Source organism: Bufo bufo, chromosome 2 (genome assembly GCF_905171765.1).
Source record: "Bufo bufo chromosome 2, aBufBuf1.1, whole genome shotgun sequence".
NCBI lineage: Eukaryota > Metazoa > Chordata > Amphibia > Anura > Bufonidae > Bufo > Bufo bufo.
Window position 1 is genome coordinate 88,657,154 of NC_053390.1, and position 16,450 is coordinate 88,673,603.

The following is a 16,450-nucleotide window of genomic DNA, read 5'->3' on the forward strand; positions in this document are numbered from 1 at the left end:
AGCCTGTCTGATCTTCATTTATAACTCCCCTAATCACCTTCGATAGCCTATTCGCCAAGACCTTTGCCAAAATTTTAACGTCCGTATTTAGGAGAGATATTGGCCTGTAAAATCCAGGGTCTAGTTGTTCTTTACCCTTTTTTGGAATTAGGGTAATAATTGCCTCTTTCATGGAGTCTGGTAGGTCACCTATTTTTTTGGCCTCATTCAGTGTTGTTTTTAATTCGGGTACTAACACCTGAGAGAGCGTTTTGTATATTTCAAAAGGGAGCCCATCACATCCTGGTGCTTTATCGGATTTTACCTTCCCCAGAACCTCATTTATTTCCGCCGTCGATATTTCTTTTTCTAGATATTCTTTTTGGGCCTGAGATAATTCTCCAAGAGATATCCTGTCTAGGTATAGGTCCAGATCTTGTTTTGAGTATTGAACCTTAGATTTATATAGTTCCTGGAAATATTCCAGAAACACTTCTTTAATTCCTTCCGGTGTGCTAATTGTTTCACCCCTTTTATCTTTAATCGCCCCTATCCAGGATTTTCCTCTTTGATTTCTTACTATACTTGCCAAAATGTTACCAACCTTTTCTCCCACTGAAGCTAAGCGAATCCCTTGAAAAAGTAGTTCTTTCCTAGTTCTATCCATTTGATGTGCCTTTAACTTTTCTTGTTCTTCCTCCCATATTTTCCTATTATACTCCGTAGGGTGTGTTATACAAGTTATTCTTGCTTCTTCTACTCTTTTTTCCAGTGCATTACCTATTTCTCTAGTACTTTTTTTCCAATAATTCACCTTTTTAAAAAGAAATCCTCTCAGGTATGCCTTAGCGGTATCCCAGGCAATTAACCTGCTAGCAGTATCATTATTCTCCAAAAAAAAATGTTTTAGTTCTTCTATTATACTCTCTTTATCTGGGATCATCGTTAACCAATGGGAGTTAAACTTAAATGGTAGGAAAACATTCTTTTTAATCAGATCTAGTTCCATTACCACTGCACTGTGGTCTGATAAAGCCATAGGCACATACTTTATCTTAATCCTATTTTGGGACATTAAATTTTTATTTCCCAGGACGATATCTATTCTTGACCAAGTTTGGTGAGTTTTGGAATAGCAGGATTACATGGTTTCATCCGGGTTCTGGAAACGCCAAACATCAACCCAATTAAATTCCTGTCTATTCAACATAAATCTATACAATTGATACAAGACGTCTGGCTTATATGGTGGTGGAATATATATATTTGCAATAACCATTTTAACGCCTTCTATGTTGCAATATAGAAAGAGGTACCTACCGTAATCATCCGCCTCATATGCCAGACACTCAAATTTAATCTTATTGTGTATAAAAAATTGAGACCCCTCTAGAATAGGTGATATATACTGAGTGGTACCCTTCCACTATCCATCTCTTCTCCAACCACCTTAAAGATTCCTTATCCAAATGTGTCTCTTGGAGGCAGATGATGGCTGGCAAGAACCTCTTCATCCACTCAAGGACAGCATATCTCTTTACTCTCTCCCGTAAACCCCTCACATTCAATGAGAGAATCCTAACCATCTAGCAGAGGTGGAGGAGCAAAAAAAAAACTAACACAATAATAAACACGTCCCCCTCTCCCTCCTCCCATAAATACCCCCCCACCCTAGATAGCCCCCCCCCCCTCTGCTGAACAGCAGTCGGGGCGACTCCATATCTTAGCATAGTGACTCCTTTCCCCTCCACCTCCCCCAACCTCAAAGGCCCTCCCCATCCGCCCACTCGCTAACCTCCTCCGGAGTCTGAAAAAAAACTGTCCGACCTTTATATTTTACCCTTAGTTTGGCCGGGAAAAGTAAACTATATTTTAGACCTGCCTCCCTCAATCTCTTTTTAACAGCAATATATTCTTTCCTATGGGCATTAGTATAGGCGGAGTAATCTGGAAATAATCGTATTCTTTCACCCTGTATCTGGTATTTTTCAGAGTTCCTAGCGTCAGATATTATTGTATCACGGTCCTTAGCAAGTAGACATTTAACCAGTATCTGTCTGGGATATTCCCCAGGAACCCTCTTTTTTGTAGGGACCCTGTGTTCTCTTTCGATGGCAATAAGAGGGGAGAGAGTACCCGCCTTACAATTCTCTCTTATCCATCCATCCATATATTCAGTACAGTTGTCTCCCTCTGCCCGCTCTGGGATCCCTACACATCTTATGTTGGATCTTCTTGATCTATCTTCTTGACTTTAGTTTTTGTTCCATCTTGGAGTTCATTTCCTTTAGGACAACTACCTCCTTCTCTAAGTTCTGTACCGAATGTTCCAAGCCAGGGACCCTTTTCTCCATCTCATGTAAACGCTACCTGATTTTCTCCATCTCATCCCGTATTATACTGACATCCGTCTGCACTGCCCCGATATGGGTCGCTATGTTCCCCATTGCATTCTCCATCCTCGAGACAGTGCAAAATATATCCTTCATCATCCTTGCATCTATTTCTGTGAATGTCACTGAAACTCCCCTCTCTCCCCCGCCCCCCTTAGACCCATTCTCGTGCATCAGACCCAGGGGTCCTGGCTCTATAGTTTTTTCTTTTTGTGGGGATCTAAAACCTGGCGAGTTCGGGGATAGAAATTTATTTAAACCCTGTTGTTTGGGCCCACTCTCTAACCCTGTTGCTGACCTCCTACCACTACCACCCGTAGGGCCACGCTGTTCCTCCTTTTTCTTGGGTGACATTTTAGGCTCCCTTTCTCTCACCTTCTTTCCCCTCTTTTACACAAACCACCACCACTGCCCAATTACCAGAATATGAAAAACAAATAAAAAACAAAAAACAAACCACGAAATAGAGACAGTTTGTTAGTAACCCTCCTCTCACTTAGGCACCTATCCAGGCACAATCACTACCCTTCCCGACCGTTCTCTCATAAATACAGGTGTAGAGTTAAAACTATAACAAACAACAGCCTACTATAACCACCCACCCAATTCAACACACCCGTATACTACAGCCAGGAAATGTAGGTTAGTTAAAGAGAAGGGTATTAATACTAGAAGGGGAAAGGGGAGAAAAAAAAAAAGTCCAACAATCAAACAATAAACATTATCATAGTGTCGAGAGGTGTCATATACGTTAATTCCCACACCAAAATATCCAGCAGCCCGACCTAGTTTTAGTCAAGGTGGGGAGAGGAGGAGAGGTCGCAACTTCAACAGACCATGTACAAGCTTTATATGTTTAGTAAGAGGGTTAGTTTACTTTGGAGCAAGTCCATGCCTGGGGTGGTCTTAGTTTAGAGATTTGTTGCAGAAATGTGGCACATCAGGAAGTTGGGGGGGGTTAGGTGTTTGGGTTGCGATGCCCCCTTTTCTTTGTATGTACGCAAACGTTTATTAACTTTCATGGATCAATGGCCTGAATGCCCCTCGTTAGTTAATGGGGACTTTAATAGTGTTAATAATCCAGAGACGGATAAGATTTCTATGGGGGGAGATACACATACCCCGCCCAAGGGTCCCCACGTTTTTGCCAGGAATCCGGTTTTGTGGACATATTGGGATCTTTGGGAAAGAGAAAAAGAGCCTACTCCTGTATAAGCAAGTCCGGAAATTCCACGTTCAGGATAGATTTAGCCCTGATAAATAAAAACTATTTGAAATATATTAGTTGGATGAAATATGAGGCTAAGTCCTTATCAGACCATGTACCTTTCTCTCTAAAATTAATCATGAGAGATAATAACCATAGGGTAAGAGCTTCATTTAGATTGAACCCCGATTGGATCTCAATAATGAACAATTGTGATGGACGAACATCGGCTGGGACAATTCGCGAACGAGCGTTCGCGATCAAATGTTTGCGTATTGCGTATTCATGGCGGGCCACATTCACTTTAATAGCAGGCGAACCTGAAAAATCTTCAGGTCATATTTGCAGCCAGCAAACACTTACTAGAAGTACACAAATAGTCCCACAACATGGACAGTGATTTACCAGAGAGGGGATCAATGGCAAAAATTCCCACAAAAAATATGTATTTTAATTAGAGGCCATTTTTTTTGTTATGCATCTTAAAGGAAACTCAAACATTTGCCCTGCTGGAGCCTGGAAAAATATTATTTTAGGCCACGGGAGTACGGGCCCCAAAAATTAGGCATTCACCTGACAGAAAAGAACTTGTGATTATGTGGCTGGAGGTACATTAAGCGTTCACTGGCTAAAAATTTTACTGTCGGCCAGTACAGGCCCATAAAATTAGGCATTCACCGGACAGAAAAGAACTTGTGATTCTGTGGCCCGAGGTACATTAGGCGGTCACTGGATAAAAATAGAACTGTAGGCTACTGGAGTAGAGGCCCCAAAAATTAGGCATTCCCCTGACACAACAGAACTTGTAATTCTGTGGCTGGAGGTACAAACCGGATTCCAAAAAAGTTGGGACACTATACAAATCGTGAATAAAAACTGAATGCAATGATGTGGAGGTGCCAACTTCTAATATTTTATTCAGAATAGAACATAAATCACGGAACAAAAGTTTAAACTGAGATAATGTACCATTTTTAAGGGAAAAATATGTTGAATCAGAATTTCATGGTGTCAACAAATCTCCAAAAAGTTTGGACAAGGCTATTTTCACCACTGTGTGGCATCTCCCCTTCTTCTTACAACACTCAACAGACGTCTGGGGACCGAGGAGACCAGTTTCTCAAGTTTAGAAATAGGAATGCTCTCCCATTCTTGTCTAATACAGGCCTCTAACTGTTCAATCGTCTTAGGCCTTCTTTGTTGCACCTTCCTCTTTATGATGCGCCGAATGTTCTCTATAGGTGAAAGATCTGGACTGCAGACTGGCCATTTCAGTACCCGGATCCTTCTCCTACGCAGCCCTGATGTTGTGATTGATGCAGAATGTGGTCTGGCATTATCTTGTTGAAAAATGCAGGGTCTTCCCTGAAAGAGATGACGTCTGGATGGGAGCATATGTTGTTCTAGAACCTGAATATATTTTTCTGCATTGATGGTGCCTTTCCAGACATGCAAGCTGCCCATGCCACACGCATTCATGCAACCCCATACCATCGGAGATGCAGGCTTCTGAACTGAGCGTTGATAACAACTTGGGTTGTCCTTGTCCTCTTTGGTCCGGATGACATGGCGTCCCAGATTTCCAAAAATAACTTCGAATCGTGACTCGTCTGACCACAGAACAGTCTTCCATTTTGCCACACTCCATTTTAAATGATCCCTGGCCCAGTGAAAACGCCTGAGCTTGTGGATCTTGCTTAGAAATGGCTTCTTATTTGCACTGTAGAGTTTCAGCTGGTAACGGTGGATGGCACGGTGGATTGTGTTCACTGACAATGGTTTCTGGAAGTATTCCTGAGCCCATTCTGTGATTTCCTTTACAGTAGCATTCCTGTTTGTAGTGCAGTGACGTTTAAGGGCCCGGAGATCACGGGCATCCGGTATGGTTTTACGGCTTTGACCCTTACGCACAGAGATTGTTCCAGATTCTCTGAATCTTCGGATGATGTTATGCACAGTTGATGATGATAGATGCAAAGTCTTTGCAATTTTTCGCTGGGTAACACCTTTCTGATATTGCTCCACTATCTTTCTGCGCAACATTGTGGGAATTGGTGATCCTCTACACATCTTGGCTTCTGAGAGACACTGCCACTCTGAGAAGCTCTTTTTATACCCAATCATGTTGCCAATTGACCTAATTAGTGTTAATTGGTCTTCCAGCTCTTCGTTATGCTCAAATGCTTTTTCCAGCCTCTTATTGCTACTTGTCCCAACTTTTTGGGGATTTGTTGACACCGTGAAAATTGGAATCAACGTATTTTTCCTTTAAAATGATACATTTACTCGGATTAAACGTTTGATCTTTCATCTACGTTCTATTACAAATAAAATATTTACATTTGCCATCTCCACATCATTGCATTCAGTTTTTATTCACAATTTGTTTAGTGTCCCAACTTTTTTGGAATCCAGTTTGTACATTAGGCGATCACTGGATAAAATTTTTACTGTAGGCCACTGGAGTACAAGCCCCAAAACTTTGGCATTCACCGGACAGAAAAGAACTTTGGCTGATGTGGCTGGAGATACATTAGTCGTTCACTGGATAAAAATGTTACTGTAGGCCACTGGAGTACAGGCTCCAAAAATTTGGCATTTACCGGACAGAAAAAAACTTTGGCTAATGTGGCTGGAGGTACATTAGGCATTTACTGGTTAAACATGTTCCTGTAGGCCACTGGAGTACTGGCCCCAAAAATTTGGCATTCATCGGACAGAAAAGAACTTTGGCTGATGTGGCTGGAGGTACATTAGGCGGTCACTGGATAAAAATGTTACTGTAGGCCATTGGAGTAGAGGCCCCAAAAATTAGGCATTCACCTGACAGAAAAGAACTTGTGATTCTGTGGCTGGAGGTACATTAGGCGGTCACTTGATAAAAATTGCACTGTAGGCCACTGGAGTAGAGGCCCTAAAAATTAAGCATTCACCTGACAGAAAAGGCCTTTTATGCCACTGTATATACTATACATAAGACAAGGACCATTCTTTGTTCTGGGTTGTGGCGGATATGTGTGGGCTGGCATGAGGAAATTCAATTACACATGGTCGTCACAAATGTTGATTGAATTCTTCCGAGATCCATGCCTCATTCATTTTTAGAAATGTGAGGTAGTCCACACTGTCGGGAGCTAGGTGAGTGCGCTTGTCAGTCACGATCCCCCCTGCTGCGCTGAACGTCCTTTCGGACAGGACACTCGACGAGGGGCAAGCCAAGAGTTCCATGACAAATTGTGGCAGCTCTGGCCACAGGTCAAGCCTGCACACCTAGTAGTCCAGGGGTTCCTCGCTTCTCAGAGCGTCCACATCGGTCGTTAACCCGATGTAGTCGGACACCTGTCGGTCTAGGCGTTTCCTGAGGCTGGATCCGGAGGGCGGCTGTCGATAGCTTGGCTGCAAGAATGATCTCATATCCAAAGTGACCAACACATCTTCAAACCACCCTCTTCTTGCAGGAGCGGTAGGATTGGCCGCACCTGTTTTGCTGTGGGTGAAAATTCCTCTGCCAGTGCCCGCAACAGCAGAATGCAGCATATCTCGCAGCAAGGCCTGGAAATTATGCATTCTGACAGCCCTCTGTGATACTTGTAACATGTCCGCCATTTTGTGTTTGTATCGGGGGTCTAAATACGTTCCCAGCAAGTACTGGTCCTTGCCCTTTATGCTTTTTATACGGGGGTCCCTCTGCAGACACTGGAGCATGAAGGCCCCCATTTGCACTAAATTGGAAGTGGTGGAGCGCCCTGGCTCTGCTCATCGCCCAGGAGAATGTCGTCCTCAGTCTCCTCCCCCCAGGTACGGACAACACCATGGATCCCCGAAAAGTTTGAATTCACCCTCAAAGCCTGCTCTTCTTGCTCCTCCTCCCCCCAGCCACCATCCTCCTCTGACTCCTCTTCAGACTCCTGCTGACTTGTCTCAGATGGAGTAGCTCCACCTGGGAATTAATTCAGCATTGCGACTTCCTCATCTTCAAGACTTCAAGATCCTGCTCCTTGACGGCTTGATCAATGACACGACACAATGCACGCTCCAGAAAGAAGGCGTAAGGTACGATGTCACTGTTGGCGCCCTGGCTGCGACTGACCAGTTTGTTGATCTGATCAAACGGCCGCAGAAGTCTGCATGAGTCTCCCATGAGCAGCCACTGGCGCGGTGAAAAGAAACCAAGCTTCCCAGAATCTGTCCTTCTCCAGAGTTCATACAGGTAGTTGTTAACGGCACATTGCTGCTAGAGCAGCCTATCAAGCATATACAAGGTGGAGTTCCAGCGCTTCAGGCTGTCACAAACCAGACGTCTGACGGGCATGTTGTGTCGCCGCTGAATGTCAGCAAGGCGAGCCATGGCCGTGTAAGATCTTCTAAAATGGCCAGAGATTTTCCTGGCCTGCCACAAGACGTCCTGGACATGGGGTATGGGGTATTTGGCAACAAATCGCTGCACGACTAAGTTCTGGACGTGTGCCATGCACGTGCAGTGTGTCATTTTGGCCTGTTTCAGTGCGCTCAGCAGATGGCACTGTTGTCGCACACCACTTTACCAACTGTCAAATTGAGCGGGGTTAGCCACTGATCAGCCTGTGACCACAGAGCTGAAAGCAGTGCAGGACTGGTGTGGCTCTTGGTTTCCAGGCACAACAGCCGCAGCACAGCATGGCAACGTCTCACCTAGGATGTTGAATAGGTTATGGGGGGGCGCAGCGGAAGAGGCGGTAGCAGTGGAAAAGGAGGAGTCAGATGAGGAGCAGACCGAGGATGGAGTAGGAGGAGGAGAAGAAGAGGTAGGCCTGCATGCAATCTGTGGCGGTAACACAAAATCCACACGGGAGCCACAGGTTACATGCTTGACAGCCGTCAGTGGGTTCACCCAGTGGGCAGTAAAAGTTATGTACCAGTTATGTACCTTCCCTATCCATGTTTGCTAGACCACATGTCTGTGGTCAGATGCATCGACACTGTGTGCCAGAGATATATTCACTTGCCGCTGAACGTGGCCATATAGCTCTGGGATGCCCTTCTGGGAGAAATATTTCCTTCTGAGGACCTTTCATTGCGGTGTGCCAATGGCCGCAAATTTTCTAAAGGCCTCCGAGTCCACCAGTTTATATGGCAGTAGTTGGCGGGCTAGCAGTACCGACAAGCCAGCGGTCAGCCATTGGGCAAGAGGGTTATCTGGAGTCATCATCTTTTTATGCTCAAACATTTGGGCCACGGAAGCCTGCCTTATGCCAGATGAACGCGACGATGGCACGGTGGAAGGTTGAGTGGAGGACAAATGGGAGGAGAGAGGAGAAGGAGAAGAGGCAGGACATGGAGTGCCGGGAGTGTGGCTTTGTGGGTTCTGATGGCGTTGCTCCCACTGGGCTCGGTGATGGGAGGCCAGATGCCTTCTTAAGGCGGTCATCCCTAGGTGAGTGTTGGGCTTACCGCGACTTGTGCTTTGACAGCACAGGCTGCAGATGGCAACACAATTGTCAGCAGCTGACAGGTTAAAAAAAGCCCACACTGCGGAGCCATGTGCCAGCGTCCTGGAAGCGCCAGAAGTGACCATGCATGGTGGATGGCTAGCTCCAGATACATTTGCAGTCTGCTTTTTGCCTCCTGTGCCCTGCGAGATGTGCCTGCTTCTCCTCCTTCTCCTCCCTCTCTGGTGCTCCGTCTCTCCCTCTGAACTCCCCTCCTCTTCCTATCTTGTGGACACCCGTGTGACGTCCATCGACACGTCATCAGCGTCACCTTCACCACCACTGACATTTGAGATCTGAGTAGGCAGCAACAGCGGGGACCTCCCTCCTTGGGCTGATCTGGATACTGTCCTCAGACCGCTGGGTGGTGGCCGTTGCTACCTCCTCTTCCTCATCCAATGTCAAGAGTGGCTGCGCATCGGTAAGGTCTGGGAATGGATGGGAAAATAATTCCTCTGACTCGTGTGGAGGGGCTATGGTAGTGATGATGGATTTGGGAGTTCACACAGCTGAAAATGAGGAGGGTGCAGATACAGAGGATGAGGAGGGTGCAGAAGCAGAACGGTGAGTGAGCCACTCAACCAACTCTGGTGCATCCTTTGAAGTAATTGCATGTGACTTCTCCAACTTCCCACTTTGGCTCCGACCTGGTTCACCTGCCCGACCCTTACCACCCCTGCGGAATGGCCTGCCTCTTCCTCTGCCTATTATTTTCAAAATGACCCTGTGCCTAAGTCCCTAGAGAAGAGAAGTATTTGTGGAAGCAGGTATATTGCAGGCCTCAATCAATATTTGGTGGAAGCAGGTATATCTAACCCCTTAATCAGTCTTTTGTGGAAGCAGGTATAACACACCTCTTAATCAGTTTTTTTGGTGGGGCCACTGGTATATTACACCCGTTGCAATTCGTTGTTCCAATAGCGTTTGTCCCTCTATATAGCTGCGGTATCGCAACAGAACTGCACACAACTGCTGCACAGTTCAAATGCACTATATAGAAAGTATATTATAGGTATATCACACCCCTGCCTTAATCAGTTTTTTTGGGGGGCAACTGGTATATCACACCCATTGCAATTAGTTTGTTCCAACAGCGTTTGTCCCTCTGTATAGCTGCGGTATCGCAGCAGAACCGCACACAACTGCCGCACAGTACAAATACACTATAATATACTTTCTATGTTAGAAAGTATATTATAAGTATATCACACCCCTCTGTATATCACACCTATTGATAGCACACCTATACCAGTCCTTAAAAGGACTTTTGTGGCCCTATTAGCTAGCGTTTGGTGTCCCTAACATCCTGTCCCTAATCCACAAAGCAACCTCTCCCTACACTGACAAAATACAGAATGTAAAATGACAGCCAGATTGGGTACTGTTATAGGGTGGGGGTGTGTCCATGTGCTCAAACGTCTCAATTGGCTGTCCTGCCCCAACTGATTGATGTGTCAAGGGTGAAAGTTCGGCCCAATGCAAAAGAATGTGGCGCGCGCGAACATCGCCATATGTTCGGCGGATCGCGAACGCTCAAAAAGAGAGATCTAAAAGAAGCAGCCAAAGCTGGTATGAATGATTTTTCCAGGAATAAAACAACAGCAAATAGGGAAATTATGCAGAATTCAAATCAGGTATATTCTGACTTTCTTATGGGAAAGGCCCAGCATAGGCTTTTTTTCAAGGGACAAAAATATTTCTCAGAATCGGGTAGACCAGGTAAACTTCTGGTGAGGGTGATCTCAAATCAGGAATTCAAAAAAGAGATAGTCAGCATTCGTACACCCGAGGGTATAATTATTGAAGATCAATATTGTATAAAGGAAATTTTTCTGAAGCATTTTTCGGAATTATATAATTCAGATAAGGTTATTCTAGATGAAGAGATGGACTCATATTTGGATTCTAGCTCTCTCCAAGTTCTTACAGATATCCAAAGAGAATCGCTTGATGCAGACCTTTCCTTAGAGGAGCTAGAGGCAGCTCTGAAGGCATGTTCTGGGGACTCCTTCCCTGGGTCCGATAGATTCCCATATGAATTCTACCAAAAATATAGGGAGGTGATTTTTCCTCATCTTTTGGTGGTGTTCACTCATTGGAGGAGGTTAGGTTCCCAGAATCAATGACAGAGGCTGTAATAATATTAATATTGAAAAAGGGTAAGGACCCCTTAGATATGGGGTCATATAGGCCAATCTCCCTATTGAATACAGATATGAAGCTTTTTTCAAGGATTTTGACCATAAGGATATCCAAGTTTTTTTTAATCAAGTAAACATCCCGATCAGAATTGGTTTATTCCCAATAAAGGTACTCACTATAATCTTTATCGGTTGTATCTTCATCGGTTGTATGTGAATATACAGTCTTCCGGGGGGGTGTCTCGCTCTATTCTGTCTTTAGAAGCCTCTAAGGCGTTTGACAGTGGGAATTCCTCTGGAAGGTTTTAGGGAAAATGGGATTTGGTACCAGATTCATAAATATAATTAAGCTTCTCTATATCTCTCCTACGGCTAGATTGAATATTAACAGGAGTTTGACAAGGAGTTTTCCTTTGAGTAGAGATACCCGACAGGGATGTCCACTCTCTCCATTATTATTTTATATTTATATTGAGCCTCTTGACGATAGGGTTAGACAAGATTCTAGGATTGAAGGGTTTGGGATATCAGGAGTAGAGGACCGTATTTCCCTGTATGCAGATGATATTCTCTTTTTTATAAACCATACTAATACTGTACTTCCAGAACTTATTTGAATAGTTAATCTCTTTGGTGTAGTCTCGGGCCTTGATATTAACTAGTCAAAAACAACTCTTATGCCGTTAGATAAACCTGAATATTCTATCAATGGGTCTTTGAGTATGTTAAAGATTGCGGATTCATTTGAATACTTGGGTATGATTATATCTCCCAAGATTGAGGATTTTTTACAGCTCAATTTGATCCCTTTGAGGTAAATTGAGGTCCAAGAGCTGATGGAATATCCCTAGTGATATTACCTCAACTCCTCTATATCCTTAGGAACTCTCCAATATGGATTGACGACAATTTTTTTTAAATTAATTGAAAGAATTATTAATGATTTACTTTGGGAAAGAAAGCGGATAAGTTTAAAGCTGGAGTACCTTTATAAACCGTTGGAACAGGGAGGGTTGAATCTCCCATACTTTAAGGGCTACTTTATAGCTGCGCAGCTATGGCTTTATTGCCAATGGGATAAAAGTTTACTCTGTCGGACCCTGGTTAGGAGTTCCTTATATGATATTATGTTTACATTATTAGAGTCTGGGCGATTATCCAGTATTTAACACGATTATAGAGAGTCTAGGAAGCTATTTACTAAAGCGTGTTGTACAATTAAAGGATAGTTTGGAATAAGGGGATCTCTTTTTGTACGCCACTTTGGAATAATCACTATCTACAGGAATTAGACAATTTAGATGGTGATAAGTATTGGCAAAAAAATTATATTTTATATGTTGCACAGGTGGTGAGAAATGGAGTGCTACTCTCATTCTTGGAATTGGCACAAAGGGAACATATTGTTAATTTATCTTGGTTTAGGTATTTTCTGTTACGTTCGGCACTCTCTAGTGTAAAGGGAAAGTTTATGTTGGAGGTAGACACTTCTACACCCTTGAATGATTTGATGGGAAATTTGGGTCAGAAGGTCAAGATTTCCCAACTGTATAAATTGTTATTGGATGCACTATTTAATAAAATAAGCTCCCCCAAACAAAGGGCTTGGGGAGTGGATTGTTCAATGATTCAATTAGGTGAGTGGGTAAATATATTCGCTAATTTAAGACTAGTGTATCATAGAGGTGGTTCAATTTAATATTTTGCATATAATATTTGTTACACGAGTATGGCTTAACAAATGTGGTTTGAGAAGCACTTCTAATTGTCCATGGTGTGACTCACCGGGAGCTGATTACTTACACATGTTCTGGTCCTGTAGAGAATTTATAGAATATTGGAGGGCCATTAATAACTGTATTGTCCAAAAATTTAAAGTACTGATTCCGTTTATGGAACAATGATGGATACTTGGCTATCTTTCCTAGGTTAATTGCTATGAGCATAAATATATCCTGTTAATTAAAATAATGTTCCTGGCGAGACTCTTGATTACAAGGGTATGGTTTTCACGAAACATACCTAGTGTAGCTATATGGTTAATTAATTTGGTTAATAGGATCAAGAGTTATGAAAATATTCTATGTAAGCAAAGAAATATTGAAGAGAACTGGAATAGGATATGGGGGAGTTGGAAGCCTTAAGTTTCCCTGCCCCCACCCCATCGGTATCCCATCTCCGTCTTGCTGATGGAGGGGATAGGAGACGCATCGCAACGGGGAGGGAAGGTAGGGGTAAAGGAGGGGGGTAAGGTCTAAATAGGGGAAAAGGTAGAAAAGTAATAATGTTGATGATTAATTTTTGTGCGGTGTTAATTGTCTATTTTTTTTTTTTTATTCTTTCTTCTAATAAAAAATTTTTGAAACAAAAAAATAATAGTCAGGGCCATGATCGGAAACAAACTGTTCATTTACATGCAGCAATCACTCATTTATTTGGGGATGAATGATCACTACTGTGATTGATCATTCCTACAAAGATTGTTTCTTGGCAGCGCATCCCTGTTGATGTGCTGCATAAATGACAGATCACCTGATAAATGAGCATTTTGCTTGTTTGGCGGTTGATCGGCGGCACATTAACACTCGGGAACGAGTGTTCGAACCAATGTTTTTTCCCCATCATTGTCCCAATAATCTGCCTATATAAATGGGCCCTAAGTACCTATTAATGATATGAATTGTGTGGGTGATGACAACAAAAAGTTTACTTGCAGTTAGGACCAGTTATTTGGTGGTTCTATAGAACAACCTACAATTTGATGGACTAAAAGTGGCAACATTTTTTCATGGAAATATCCTGCTTATCTTGTCCAAGGAGAAAAGTAATATGTAAATAATCAGTGCCCCCTGTAACCTCAGTTGCAGGGACCCCAAAGTACCTGATAGAAAGTATAAGCATTACACGCAGCCCATTGTCTTCCTACAGATCATGAGATACAAGATCCCATTACATAACTTTCAGGTCAGGCGACAGAACATGACAAGACTTGCAGAAGGCATCCTGTATACATCTTGCTGCATTCCCTGCATGGTTAGGATCTCAAATTCTTCTGTACATTTCTATTTATGTCTGATGTGTTTTGTATTCTTAAAAAAACAAACGCTCAATGAAGCCTTATAGAAAACAGGGCCAACAATGACAGTACCCTGGGTAGTTATGGCAGGACTGCTGCTGTGATATATTACAAACTTTTTTATGCAAGTGAGTTATGTCTAACAGGGGGGACTTTGCTGTGCCCAGTGGGACCTGGAAAGCTTCACTTTAAATATTTTAATGTTCAACACTGATAAACATTCTTGATATTCTGATTGATGTCTAGGTCTGCACCATCCCCACCGGTCAGTAGATATTTTCATGTAGTTGAACCTAAAGGAGATAGGCAAAATTTGTCTGCAAGGAACATAGCAGAGAACACAAGGGCAGCCAAGTTCACCTGCATTGTCATTGACAGACAAGTGGAAATGTGCAGAACACTCTGTGTTCTTGTTAGCTGATAATTAGAAGCCAAATCCTGTTTCCACGTCCGTTGTCATCTACTACAGGATGCCTCTGCACCAATATCAAATATTCATGATAATGTTCGAATCAATCGGCAGTTCCGTGCCTTGACACACATCCATGTCAACGTGTCAATGACTGATATATATGTATATATCTGTGATGGGTGACTGCAGGGGAGTGTTGCATTTACAATAACTTACATTTTATTTATCCTGCAATCAAAGGAAAACAATGATAACTCCTAGGGACTAATAGGGAATTATTTGGCATTTTATCACCTTATTCCATCACTCTGTAATTATGCAAGTTTAAAGGATGAGTTGTGTTGTGTGGATCATTTCATTTCTTTGAGAAGCAAAAAAGAAGGAATGTGCTAGTGCAATGAGGGGAGTCATGGTATAACACAGACCTCGATACAGGGAATGCAGAAGTACATTACATGGGTCCTGCCTCCTGATGCTTGTGGGTACCTGAAATCCTTGTACCCCATAAGAGGGCATTAATGGGGAAATTGTCACGAGGGTATCAAGAGCCACGTCTGACTCCGTTATACCCGGGGTCAGGAAGTCGCAGCGGGTGGCTGCGCGCTCTGTATCTAAAGATCACGGTGTTTCTTAGTGATTGTTTTCTGTGTTTGCCTTGCTATCCTTTTTGTCTCTCTCAGGGATCCGTAGCTTCTCCTCCTCAGCTGTTTCTTGTCTGCCACTCCCTACCTCCTTATATTCTCCCCTCACACTTCTCTAGTTGCCAGTTATAGAGCTTCCTGCCTGGACATCTATACTGACCCACTGGAGTGGTTAATCCTGGTTGTCGTTCCTGAGTGCTACCCTCCGGATCCCTGTTGGGCTTATTGTTGTCTCCTGTTGTCGCCCATCTGGGAATATATGTTGAGTCTGTGTTGTCTGTCCTCCCCTTGGTGTTTTCTCTTAGAGTTAGTGGTGCGGACTAGTGTTCCCATCGCCCTGTTCACTACCTAGGGCTCAGCTCAGGGAAAGCCAGGGCTTTAGGCACGTGATCGGCGTACGGGTGAGGAACCCGTCTAGGGACGTCAGGGCAGCCAGGTGCCAGCCGCCAGGTGAGTCAGGGGTCACCATCTTCCGTCTCACTTGGGCAGGGCCTTCCTCGTTCCCTCCCTCTGTGTCACGTATGTGATAGCCACGCCGACCGTGATAGAAATACAGAGTAATGTGTGAAAACAGAATTGCAATAACAGTTTAGGAAAGAGTGAGACTGGGTACATAACTTATGTGATAGTGAGGCCCAAAGTTTAAGTAGAAGGTAATTGTATTTGGAGGCGACACAGCACCTGGAGGCGAATCAAAACTAACCTGTTAGACCTTATTGATGATATGCCATGCAGGGGTAAGAAAGATTACAATGTCATTTAAAGTGGACATGTATCATAGTTTGTAACACAAAGAAAAGACATACGTCCATCCAATGCAGCCTATTATCCTGTAAAGTTGATCCAGAGTAAGACAAAAAATCCCATGACTAGAGTTGACACCTGAATGTTCGGGTTCGATGGGTTCGGCCGAACTTCACAAAAAAGTTAGAGTTCGGAACCCGAACTTGACCCCGAACCCCATTGAAGTCAATGGGGACCCAAACTTTGAGCACTAAAATGGCTGTAAAAAGTCATGGAAAGGGCTAGAGGGCTGCAAATGGCAGCAAAATGTGGTTAAGAGCATGGCAAGTGCTCTGCAAACAAATGTGGATAGGGAAATGACTTAAAATAACATAAAATACGTAAAGATA

At 43.4% G+C, this 16,450-nt stretch overlaps 1 long non-coding RNA gene across 1 annotated transcript; it reads right to left on the reverse strand.

Moving 5' to 3' along the window:
• Positions 1-2,539: 2,539 nt before the first annotated feature.
• On the reverse strand, positions 2,540-13,654 carry LOC120991340. Its single transcript, XR_005776634.1, has 3 exons — positions 13,645-13,654; positions 4,858-4,864; positions 2,540-2,653 (listed from the first exon to the last, which is right to left on the reverse strand). It is a non-coding gene; the product is annotated as an uncharacterized LOC120991340 (long non-coding RNA).
• Positions 13,655-16,450: the final 2,796 nt, after the last annotated feature.